Source organism: Ricinus communis, chromosome 7 (genome assembly GCF_019578655.1).
Source record: "Ricinus communis isolate WT05 ecotype wild-type chromosome 7, ASM1957865v1, whole genome shotgun sequence".
NCBI lineage: Eukaryota > Viridiplantae > Streptophyta > Magnoliopsida > Malpighiales > Euphorbiaceae > Ricinus > Ricinus communis.
This window is the reverse complement of record NC_063262.1, coordinates 21,308,051-21,318,295: the sequence shown is the minus strand read 5'-3', so window position 1 is coordinate 21,318,295 and position 10,245 is coordinate 21,308,051.

The following is a 10,245-nucleotide window of genomic DNA, read 5'->3' as shown; positions in this document are numbered from 1 at the left end:
AGAAATTTACATACCAAAATAGAAAAAATAAAAAAATTAGAATACTAAATTTATAATTTTTTTAAATCTTATTTTTAATTTTAAAATAATATTTAAAAATTCTAAGACTAAGAAGTATTTAGTAGTTATTCTTTTCATATATCTAAATTTATCTTTTCTAAATTTATATTCTTATAAAATTATATTTTAAATTTCAATTATTTAAATAATAATATAATTTTATTTTATCATAAATTTTCTCATTAAAAGAATAAATTTTTAATAATATTTTAATTTTATTTGAGATTATGCAAATTATTAACTAATTTATTAGTTGATATGATATTACAAATATTATTTAAAAGTTATTTTCTAAAATTAGAATTGTTAACTAGTTAAAAATTAATTTATTGGTTAATATAATATTAAAATTATAATTATAATTATAATTAAAATGCTAATTTTGAGATTTTAAAATATAATTTATTAATTAATAAAAACTATAAAATTATATATAAAAAGTTCTTTTATATATATATATATATATATATATATATCCAAATAAAAATTCTTATATATATAGAAACAAATATAGAGATTTTTAAAATAGTAATATATGCCAAAACAAAAATATTTAAAACGACGACACATTTAAATAAAACTTTTCAAAATAGTAATATATGTCAAAAGTAATATATATATATATATATATATATATATAAATATATATCAAATTAAAATAATTAAAATAATTTATGAACTTTTCATTCACTTATTTTTTTATTTAGTTTATATATTTTGATATTATGATTATTTTTGTAATAACTAGACTTTTTATTTTTTTATCTAATTTTTAAAATGTTATTTTTTATTTTATTTTCTTATTCAATATAATCTAAATTGTTTTTACATATTTATCTATATTAAGTAAAATTAATTTAATTGAGTCAACTTCTTAAAATATTGACTCAATTTTTTTATTTTATATAAAATAAATATTTTATTAAATTTTGTATAAATCACTAATATTATTTAAGTACTTTTTTTCTGAAACCATATTATTTAATTACCTTAAAATTATGATTTATCACGTAATTCTTTAATGTGTCAGTACCTATATATTTGTTCAATGTAGGAAACTTAGATCTTTAATATGGCAGATGGGTACGATACTGGTTTGTTTTCTCTTGAAAAACGTGGTTTCATTCAATAAATATCCATGGATTAATTTCTATGGTCATTAAAATTTACCTAATTCTTTTAAAAAAATAAATTTATTACACAATCACTATATAAATTCTATTCTAATTATAATTATTTATAACATATTTTAAGTTCTCTATTTATATTTTGCAATTATTTCTGAAATTTGATTTCATATATCTCACAAAATAATTAGAATTAATTTTCTAATTAGTCGTTTACCTGCATATTAGTATAATAATTATTTTGATTATAAATACTATAATAAATTAAATTTATAAATAAGATTCGATAAAAATTTTAATATTATACTATTATTTATAATAGTTCAAAGCATAATAATAAATTAATATTTCGTTTTGAAATTATTTTAATATTTTATTAGTTCAATAATTTATTTTAAGAGTATTTATTAATTGATTTTCGTTTATTAAATTAATATTATAAATATAATTGCCATTACTATTTTTTAGAATTAGGAATTATTAAATAATTAAAGATTAATCTTTTATTTAATATAATATTAACTTTAAATCAGAATTATTATTTCATTAGAAATTTAATTTATTAGTTATTGTAATATTACAGTATAAATTTCTAAGATTAGTGTTATTGTCTAATTAGAAATATAATTTATCAATAAATAATTTAATAAAAATTATAAAATTATATATATAATTTAATCTTAAATATTAAAAATAAATATACATGTGGATACAAAAATACCATATGTCAAAATATTTCTGAAACATGTCAAAATTTGGAATTCAAGACTAAAATATATATATATATATATATATATATATGTAACTAGATTTTTATTTTCAATTCATTTTTATGCAATTTTTTCTAATCTACTGAAAAATGATAACAATTATTTCAACCTAACTAACCTAATTAAATAAGAGTACAATACTCTTATTTTCTTTATAATTAATAATTACTTAGATAATAATAGCTTATTATGCATAAATTATTTTTCTTCTTTTATATCCTTTACAATTATTATTGAGAATTCTAACAAGGTTTAATTTTAAAAATTAGATGTATTTTTAATAAAATACTAATATAATTTATTAATGAACTTAATTAATAAGAAATCAAATTAATCCAATTAATTAAATATTTCAAAAACTATTTCTCCTCATCTCCTTTATAGTTTTACATATGTTTTCATAAACTAGTAACTTAAATTTCAGTTGCACGGATAATTAATGTTGACCTAAGGGCTAATTCATCTTTATTTTGATCTTAACACCCAAATTGAATATTGCTAACTTTATGTTTGAGTGTTTATATGACAGGATATTAAGAGTCCAAATGGTAGGCAAAAGTACATTAAGCTTTTAAGTAAGGTTTGTAAAAAGACATAAAGCGCGAGGGCGCTTTTCATATGGTCAAGTTGACCATCCATATGTAAAGGAGTCTCTGATAGGACGCCAAGAACTTGAACACACATGGCAGTCAACAAGTATTCATCAAAAGCACGAGGGCGGTCTAACTTGAAGTAAAAATACTGAAATGGTAGTAAATTATACAACGAGAAGCGTGAGGGTGACTTTTGCAATTAATGTTGAGTAAGTGACTGTTACAAAGACAGCTAGTTCTTCAGAACCACGTGTTTAGAGCTATTGGAGTCCCAACGACTCTTTTCAAAAAGCACAAGGGCGCTTTTCAGATAGAAAGTAACTTTTGCCAAATCATCAAGATTTAAATGAGCTATGAGCTCCTTGTAACGTCTCTTTGAGAGTTTCTATAAATATAAATACCCCCAATAAAGACATTAGATATAAGAGTGTAATTCTATTAGTGCCCAAATTGTTGCAAATTAATTTCTCAACTTTGTACTCCTAAATTATTTCCTTGTACAGTGTATTACGTTGGATCTCTTTATTCAACTAATATAAAGTCTTGTTGTGTGAGCCTAGATATTAAAAACACAAAGATTGATTGTTGAGTAACCATTAATACTCAAGGGTTAAAGGACTTAGTCAAGGATTAATTCACTAAGGGAAGAGGTTTAGTGTTAGCCTTATAAAAACACCAAGTTGTTGGGTGAGCTTGCTAAAATCCAAAGGTTATAATCAAGTTGATTATAGTGGAATACTTAAGTGCGATCTTGAGAAGTGGATGTAAGAAAGATTGTTTCCAAACAACTATAAACCTTTGTGTCAATATTTCTAACTCTAATTCTCTTTTAAACCCTTCAATTCTTCCTTAAGATTCTTGTATTTTCATACTTTAAATATTTTATGCGATTTGAAGTAACCAATTCATCTCCCCCTTTTTAGTTTCAAGGGACGACAAGTGGTATCATAACTTAATCACTCATTTTACAAGTTATATTGTGAGTGTAAAAATCATGGCAACCAATGGAGGAGCTCAATATCTCAAGTCATACTTAGTGGCTAGTATAGAAGCAAATGAAAATCTTGGAAAAATTCTAACAGATGTTGTCATAGGTATGCTTCTGACTTATGAGATGTCTCTTGTCAAGAATAAAATTGATAGAGATTGTGAGAAGAAGCACAAGAGCTCAAATAGGGAATGATATCTCAAGTGATGATGAAGACCAAGTGTAAGCTCAAAGTGAAAGTGATAATATGGTCTTCATCACCAAACATGTCAAGAGGATTCTAGAGGCCAAAAGAAGAAGAAGCAACAAGCATTTCACAAGCAAGAAGTCCTTTTCCAAATCAAGACCTAGCAAGAACAAGAAGGATGATGTTACTTGTTATGAATATAGAAAGCAAGGACACATCAAGTTAGATAATCCTAAATACTTGAAGCGGAAGAAGGAAGACAAAAGGCTTGAATGCTACTTGGGATGATGCATTCTCATCCTCTAACAATGAGAATGATAGAAATGAAAAAGTTAATCTTTATTTCATAGCCAACTTAGAGGACTCTCATAAGGTATGCTCTAGTTTTTATTCATGCAATTCATCTTCTTTTTATTCATCTTCCCATTCTTTCGGTGATGATTTATTAGATGATGAGAATGAGTTCTTACAAGATATGCTTTCAAAATTAAACTTTTATAAAAATAAATATTTCAACTTTAAAAAGGAATTTAAGACTTTGAAGAAATTTTTTTAAAACTTCCAATAGGGACTTAAGAGAATTATTGGATGTGGTTTCAAATGAAAAGCTTTTTAAAGGAAATAAAATCTTAAAAAATAAAGTGGAAGATCTTAGAAATTTAATTTTCAAGTTTCACAAAAGGAATAAATGAGTCTTTTGATATAGTAATTCGATCTCAAAGACCTCCACTTGTGAGACATGGACTTGGACTCAATGAAGCTTCCTCATCCATATCTCTAATATCTCATACCATAATCTTTGTTAAGGCAACTCAACCTCCAAAAGTTGAAAGAAACCTCTAAAAGAGTTTTGAAGGTCAAAGCACACACTAAGTCTCGCACTCAAAAGAAGAAAGTGATAGCATCACAAGTTCTAAAGGTTAAGCCTAAAAGAACAAAACATGCATTCATGTATAGGCAATCAAAGGTTAATAAATCTTATTCATGCATGTGTAATAATATAATGAATGTATCAAGGTCCAAACCTCAAGTAAAAGTGGCATAGAACACCAACTCTTATTCCTCTCAAACTTCAAAGGTCACTTGTCACATTGCATGAAAGTTGGATACATAAATGTTAAATTTAAAATAAGGAAGATGCATATCTTCATAAATGATACTTTCAAGGCTAACTGTAAAGGACCTAACCTTATTTGGGTACCTAATACCAAGTTATTTGACTTTATTTGTAGGTGTGTCTTACGTCTACAAGTACAAATCTTTGACATGTTGATAGTTGATGTTTAAGGTACATAACGAGAGACAAGAGTCTTTTTGTGAATATTAAATTTTATGATGGAGGCAAAGTCGCATTTGGTAATGATGCCAAGTGTAAGGTCATTGGCATTGGTTCTAGTGGTAAGGATAATTAATCTTTTATTGATAATGTTTTCCCAGTTGATGGGCTAAGGATAATTTATTAAATGTGAGTCAATTGTGTGACAAAGGTAACAAGGCCACTTTTGACTTCAACGGATGCTAATTTCAATACCCTAGTGGAGGAAAAAGTAGTGTTCAAAGGAGAAAGAAATAAGAATACCTACTCAATTGAACTACACAAGATTTCTAACCAACCTTTAAAGTGTTTTGTATCTATTAATGATGGATCTTGGATATGGCATAGAAGACTTGTCATGCAAATATAGAGCTTGTACATAAGTTAGCTAAAGAGGAGCTAGTGAATGGACTTCCTAAGGTAAAGTTCATCAAGGACAAATTTTGTGAGCCATGTCAAAGGGAAAAATAACACCTATCATCATTTAAATCTAAAAATATTGTAAGTACTTCTAGACCACTCCAACTACCACATATTGATTTATTTGGATCAAATAGGATAGTTCTTTTGGGTGGAAAGTTATATGCATTTGTTATTATTGATTACTACATTAGATTTACTTGGATTAATTTTCTTGCTCATAAGAATGAAGCTTTCAATATTTCACAGCTTTGCAAAATGTGTTCAAAATGAAAAAGGATACTTGATTTTCTGAATAAGAAATAACATTGGAAAAGAATTTGAAAATGATATTTTCAAAACTTTTTGCAAAGAATTGGAATTTCTCACAATTTTATCTCCTAGGACACTACAACAAAATGAGATTGTGGAGAGAAAAGAAATAAAACACCAGTAGAAATAGCTAGAATAATGCTCAATAAATATAACCTTCTTTCTTACTTTTGGTCAGAAGCCGTTAACACTAGTTGTTAACTTGCAAATAGAATTTTCAAAAGACTTTTATTAAATAATTTTCTTATGAGCTTTGGAATGGAAGAAAGCTTAAGGTTTTCTATTTTAGAGTATTTAGATGCAAATGCTATATTTTGAATACCAAGAAAAATTTTAGTAAATTTGACTCTAAAATAGATATAGAAATTTTCCTAAACTAATCCTTTTCAAGCAAAGTTTATAGTCATTAACAAATATACATTAATAGTTGAGGAGTTTATGAATGTTATTTTTGATGAATCAAGTAAGCTGAATCTTAGGAAAGGTATTTGTGTGAATGATATTATAGGTGCGTTTGAGGAGCTTACAGTCAATCTTTTGATGACTTATCAAAAGAAATTGAAGGATTCATTAAGGACAAACAAGAAAGTCAACTAAATCATGATGTAACCTAAGAACCTCAAGTTATGGGGAACTCACAAAAAATCTTCCTAATGAGTGAAACTTCGAAAAGGATGATCCACCTACTTAAGTTATTGGAGACTTATTAAAGGGTATAAATACTCGTTCTAAACTTGTGGCTTTAAATAATCTAGCTATTATTTCTCAATTTTAGCCAAGGACCATTGGTGAGGCTCTAAATAATGAAAGTTGGGTGATTGTTATGCAAAATGAACTCAACCAATTTGAGAGAAATAAAGTATGAGAACTTATTCTTAGACCTAAGGACTGCCAAATTATTGGATACAAATGGGTATTTAGAAACAAATTGGATAAGTAAGACTCCATCACTAGGAATAAAGCTAGATTGATTGTAAAAGGTTACAACTAAGATGAATGCATTGATTATGATGAGACCTTTGCTCCGATTGCTAGAATATAAGGTATTAGAATATTCTTAGCTTATACATGTCACATGAACTTCAAATTATTTCAAATGAATATGAAAAGTGCATTTTTATATGGTTCCATTAAGAAGAAAGTTTATGTTGAACAACTTCCCGGGTTTAAAAATTACAAATTTCCAAATTATATTTCTAAGTTGAATAAACCTTATATGGTTTGAAACAAATTCCTAGAGCTTGGTATGAAAAGCTTAATTAATTTTTAATTAAAAATAGTTTTTCAAAAGAAAAAGTTGACACTATTTTGTTTGTAAAGAAACACAAGTATAATACTTTGATTGTGCAAATTTATATTGATGATGTGTTTGGTGCTACTAATGAGTTGCTTTATGAGGATTTTTCTAAGTGTATGACTAGGACACTTGAGACTAGACCTGTTCATGAGCCAGGCCTGGGTAGGCTCGGGCCAGGCCTGACCGGGTCTGACTTGATTTTGGACAAGTCCGAGCCTGTTTAGGCCCAAAAATTTTTTAATATCTCTGAGCCCAAGCTCGAGCTCGAAATTTTTTGAAAAGTCCGGCCCGGCCCGGCCAATTATTAAACCTGTCCCAAATTGCAGTTACATTTAGATTTAGGATTTTGTTTTGTTTAATATATTATTAATAACAATAAAATTATAAATAGAAATAATAGGTAGCTTAGTGGTATATAGCACTTAATTATAAGTTGAAGGTCATAGGTTCAAGTGCCAGGTATGGCATTTCTTTTTTTCTAACTAAACTAGACATCGGGTCGGGCCGGGCTTGGATTTTTATATAAATCCCAAGCCTGGCCCGAGTAGTACAGGCTTTATGTGGGTTCGGACCGTGCTGGGCTTGTACACAAAAATTATTGTCCAAGCCCGGCCCAAAGAGTGCGGGCCTGGGCGGGTACCTAGACCCATGAATAGGTCTACTTGAGACGAGCATGATGGAAGATCTAAAATTCTTTCTTAGTCTGCAAATCAAGCAAAGCAATAATGGAACATTCATCAACCAATCCAAGTACACTAAAGACCTCTTAAAGAAATTTGAGATGCGTGGTTACAAAGTAGCCAAGACTTCATGAATGTCACAATAAAATTGGACAAATATGAGAAAGGTAAGAATGTAAATGAGAAGTTCTACAGATGTATGATCGGTACTCTTATATTTTTAACTATCTCTAAACCCGATATCATGTATAGTGTTCCTTAAGCTTTTAAGTTAGGTTTATAAAAAGACCAGTAAAGCGTGAGAGCGCCTTAGAAGCACGATGGGGCTTTTCATATGGTCCAGTCGACCACCCAGGTGTAAATTAACCCTTGACAGGACACCAAGAACTTGAAGACACCAGGATGATCTAACTTGAAGTAAAAACACTGAAGTGGCAGTAGAAAGCACAATGGCGCTTCTAAGCACGACTAAGGAAGGTGCAAGGGTGCTCCCATGGCGCAGGAGCAATTTTTACAATTAATGCCGAGTCAATGACTGTTATAAAAATAGCCGCTTCTATGTGTTTGAAGCCGTTCGAGTCGTAACGATTCTTTTTAAAAAACACGAGGGAGCGTTTCAGGCAGACAATAACTTTTGCCAAATCATCAAGGTTTGCATTAAATGAGCTATGAGCTATTTGTAATGTCTCTTTTAGGGTTGATATGAATATAAGTACCCCTTATAAAGACATTAAACATAAGAGTATGATTCTATTAGTGTCCAAACTTTTGCAAATTGATTTCTCAACTTTCTACACTTAAATTCTTTTCTTGTAGAGTGTATTAAATTGAATCTCTTTATTCAATTAAAATAAAAAGTTATTGAGTGAGCTTAGATATTAAATACAAGTAAAATGTTGTTGAGTAACTACTATTATTCAAGGTTAAAGGACTTAGTGAGAAATTAGTTCACTAAAAGAAGATGTTTTGTGTTAGCCTTATGAAAACACCAAATTGTTGGATGAGCTTGCTAAAACCTAAAAGTTGTAATCAAGTTGATTATAATAGAAAATCAAATATGATATTGAAGAGTGGACGTGGATAGAATTGTTTCCGAACCACTATAAATCTTTTGTATCAATTGTTCTAATTCTAACTCTTTTTCAAACCCTTCAATTCTTCATTAAAATTCTTATATTTTTATACTTCAAATATTTTTTACAATTTAAAATAATTAATTCAATCTTTCTTAGTTCCAAAAGACGATAATTGCTAATGCTTTTATTATAAATATTTTCTTAATCTGAAAAATTAAAACTATATTTACTAAAATCTTAATATTTTAAATTTCATAATTTTAAAATAATAACAATATAGAGAAAAATTTACATGAACTAGTTGTTATGCAATTAGTACCATGGTCGTACAAATTTCTTTCGCAACGTACAAAATTGATATTTCAACCAATGCAATAGTTACATCAACTAATTAAAGATAAACACATTTTGTGGTTATAATATTGTTTATTAATTTTATATGTTTTAACTTTTTCGTACTTTTCTTGTTTTAGGAAAGTGGAGCTGTGTAATTGCGTAATAGGATTTCCAAGCTTTTGTTCTCTTCTTATGTCATCATTTTATCTCAAATTTCCATAATTGCAGACAGCAGCAGAATTGTCATTTTACATATATTAATTTTTTTTTTTATTTTAAGAAATTATTCTCATAAGCTGACATATAAATATATATATATATATATATATATATATATATATAATAAAAATTAATTTTAATTTTTATCTATGAATAATTAAATTTTACTTTCTATTTTATATTTAGTAAAAAATTTCTATACACATAAGATTAATTGATGTTTGTAATTTTTATTTTCTTAATAAAAATAATATAAAAATTTTATTTTTAAAACTTATAGTAACAAAAATAAAATATAAAAATTTATTGGATTTAAATAAAATATTTTATTTTTATATTTAAATACTTTTTAATATATTTTTATTATAAAAATATATTGTTTAAAATAATAAAAAAAACACTTTTAAAGAGGCTCCAATACATATATTACAAGTGGCAAGTAGATATCAACATTTCTGGTGAGATCATTTTATATTTTAAATTATTTATTTTGATCTAATTTTAGATTGAGTTCAAGTTTTTTTCGGTATTTTTTTATTTCCAAATTTACATTAATATGGGTATGAATCTAATTAGATTAGGATAAAATATAAATAGTTATCTCAAATTCTAAATTAGATTTTATATTAATTAACTTCATTCCAATTAAAGTCTTGTGCTAACTTATTTAATTTTATTATTTAATTTCATAAATGTTATTTAATTTTTTAAATTAATGTATAAATTAAACAAGGAACTTTTTATTTATTTATTTATTCAATTACTAAATAAATTATTAATTTATAATTAATAATTAGTTAAGTAATCTATCAATTATTTTATGCTTTCTTAACTTGACATCTAGTAAAATTATAAATATACTTAA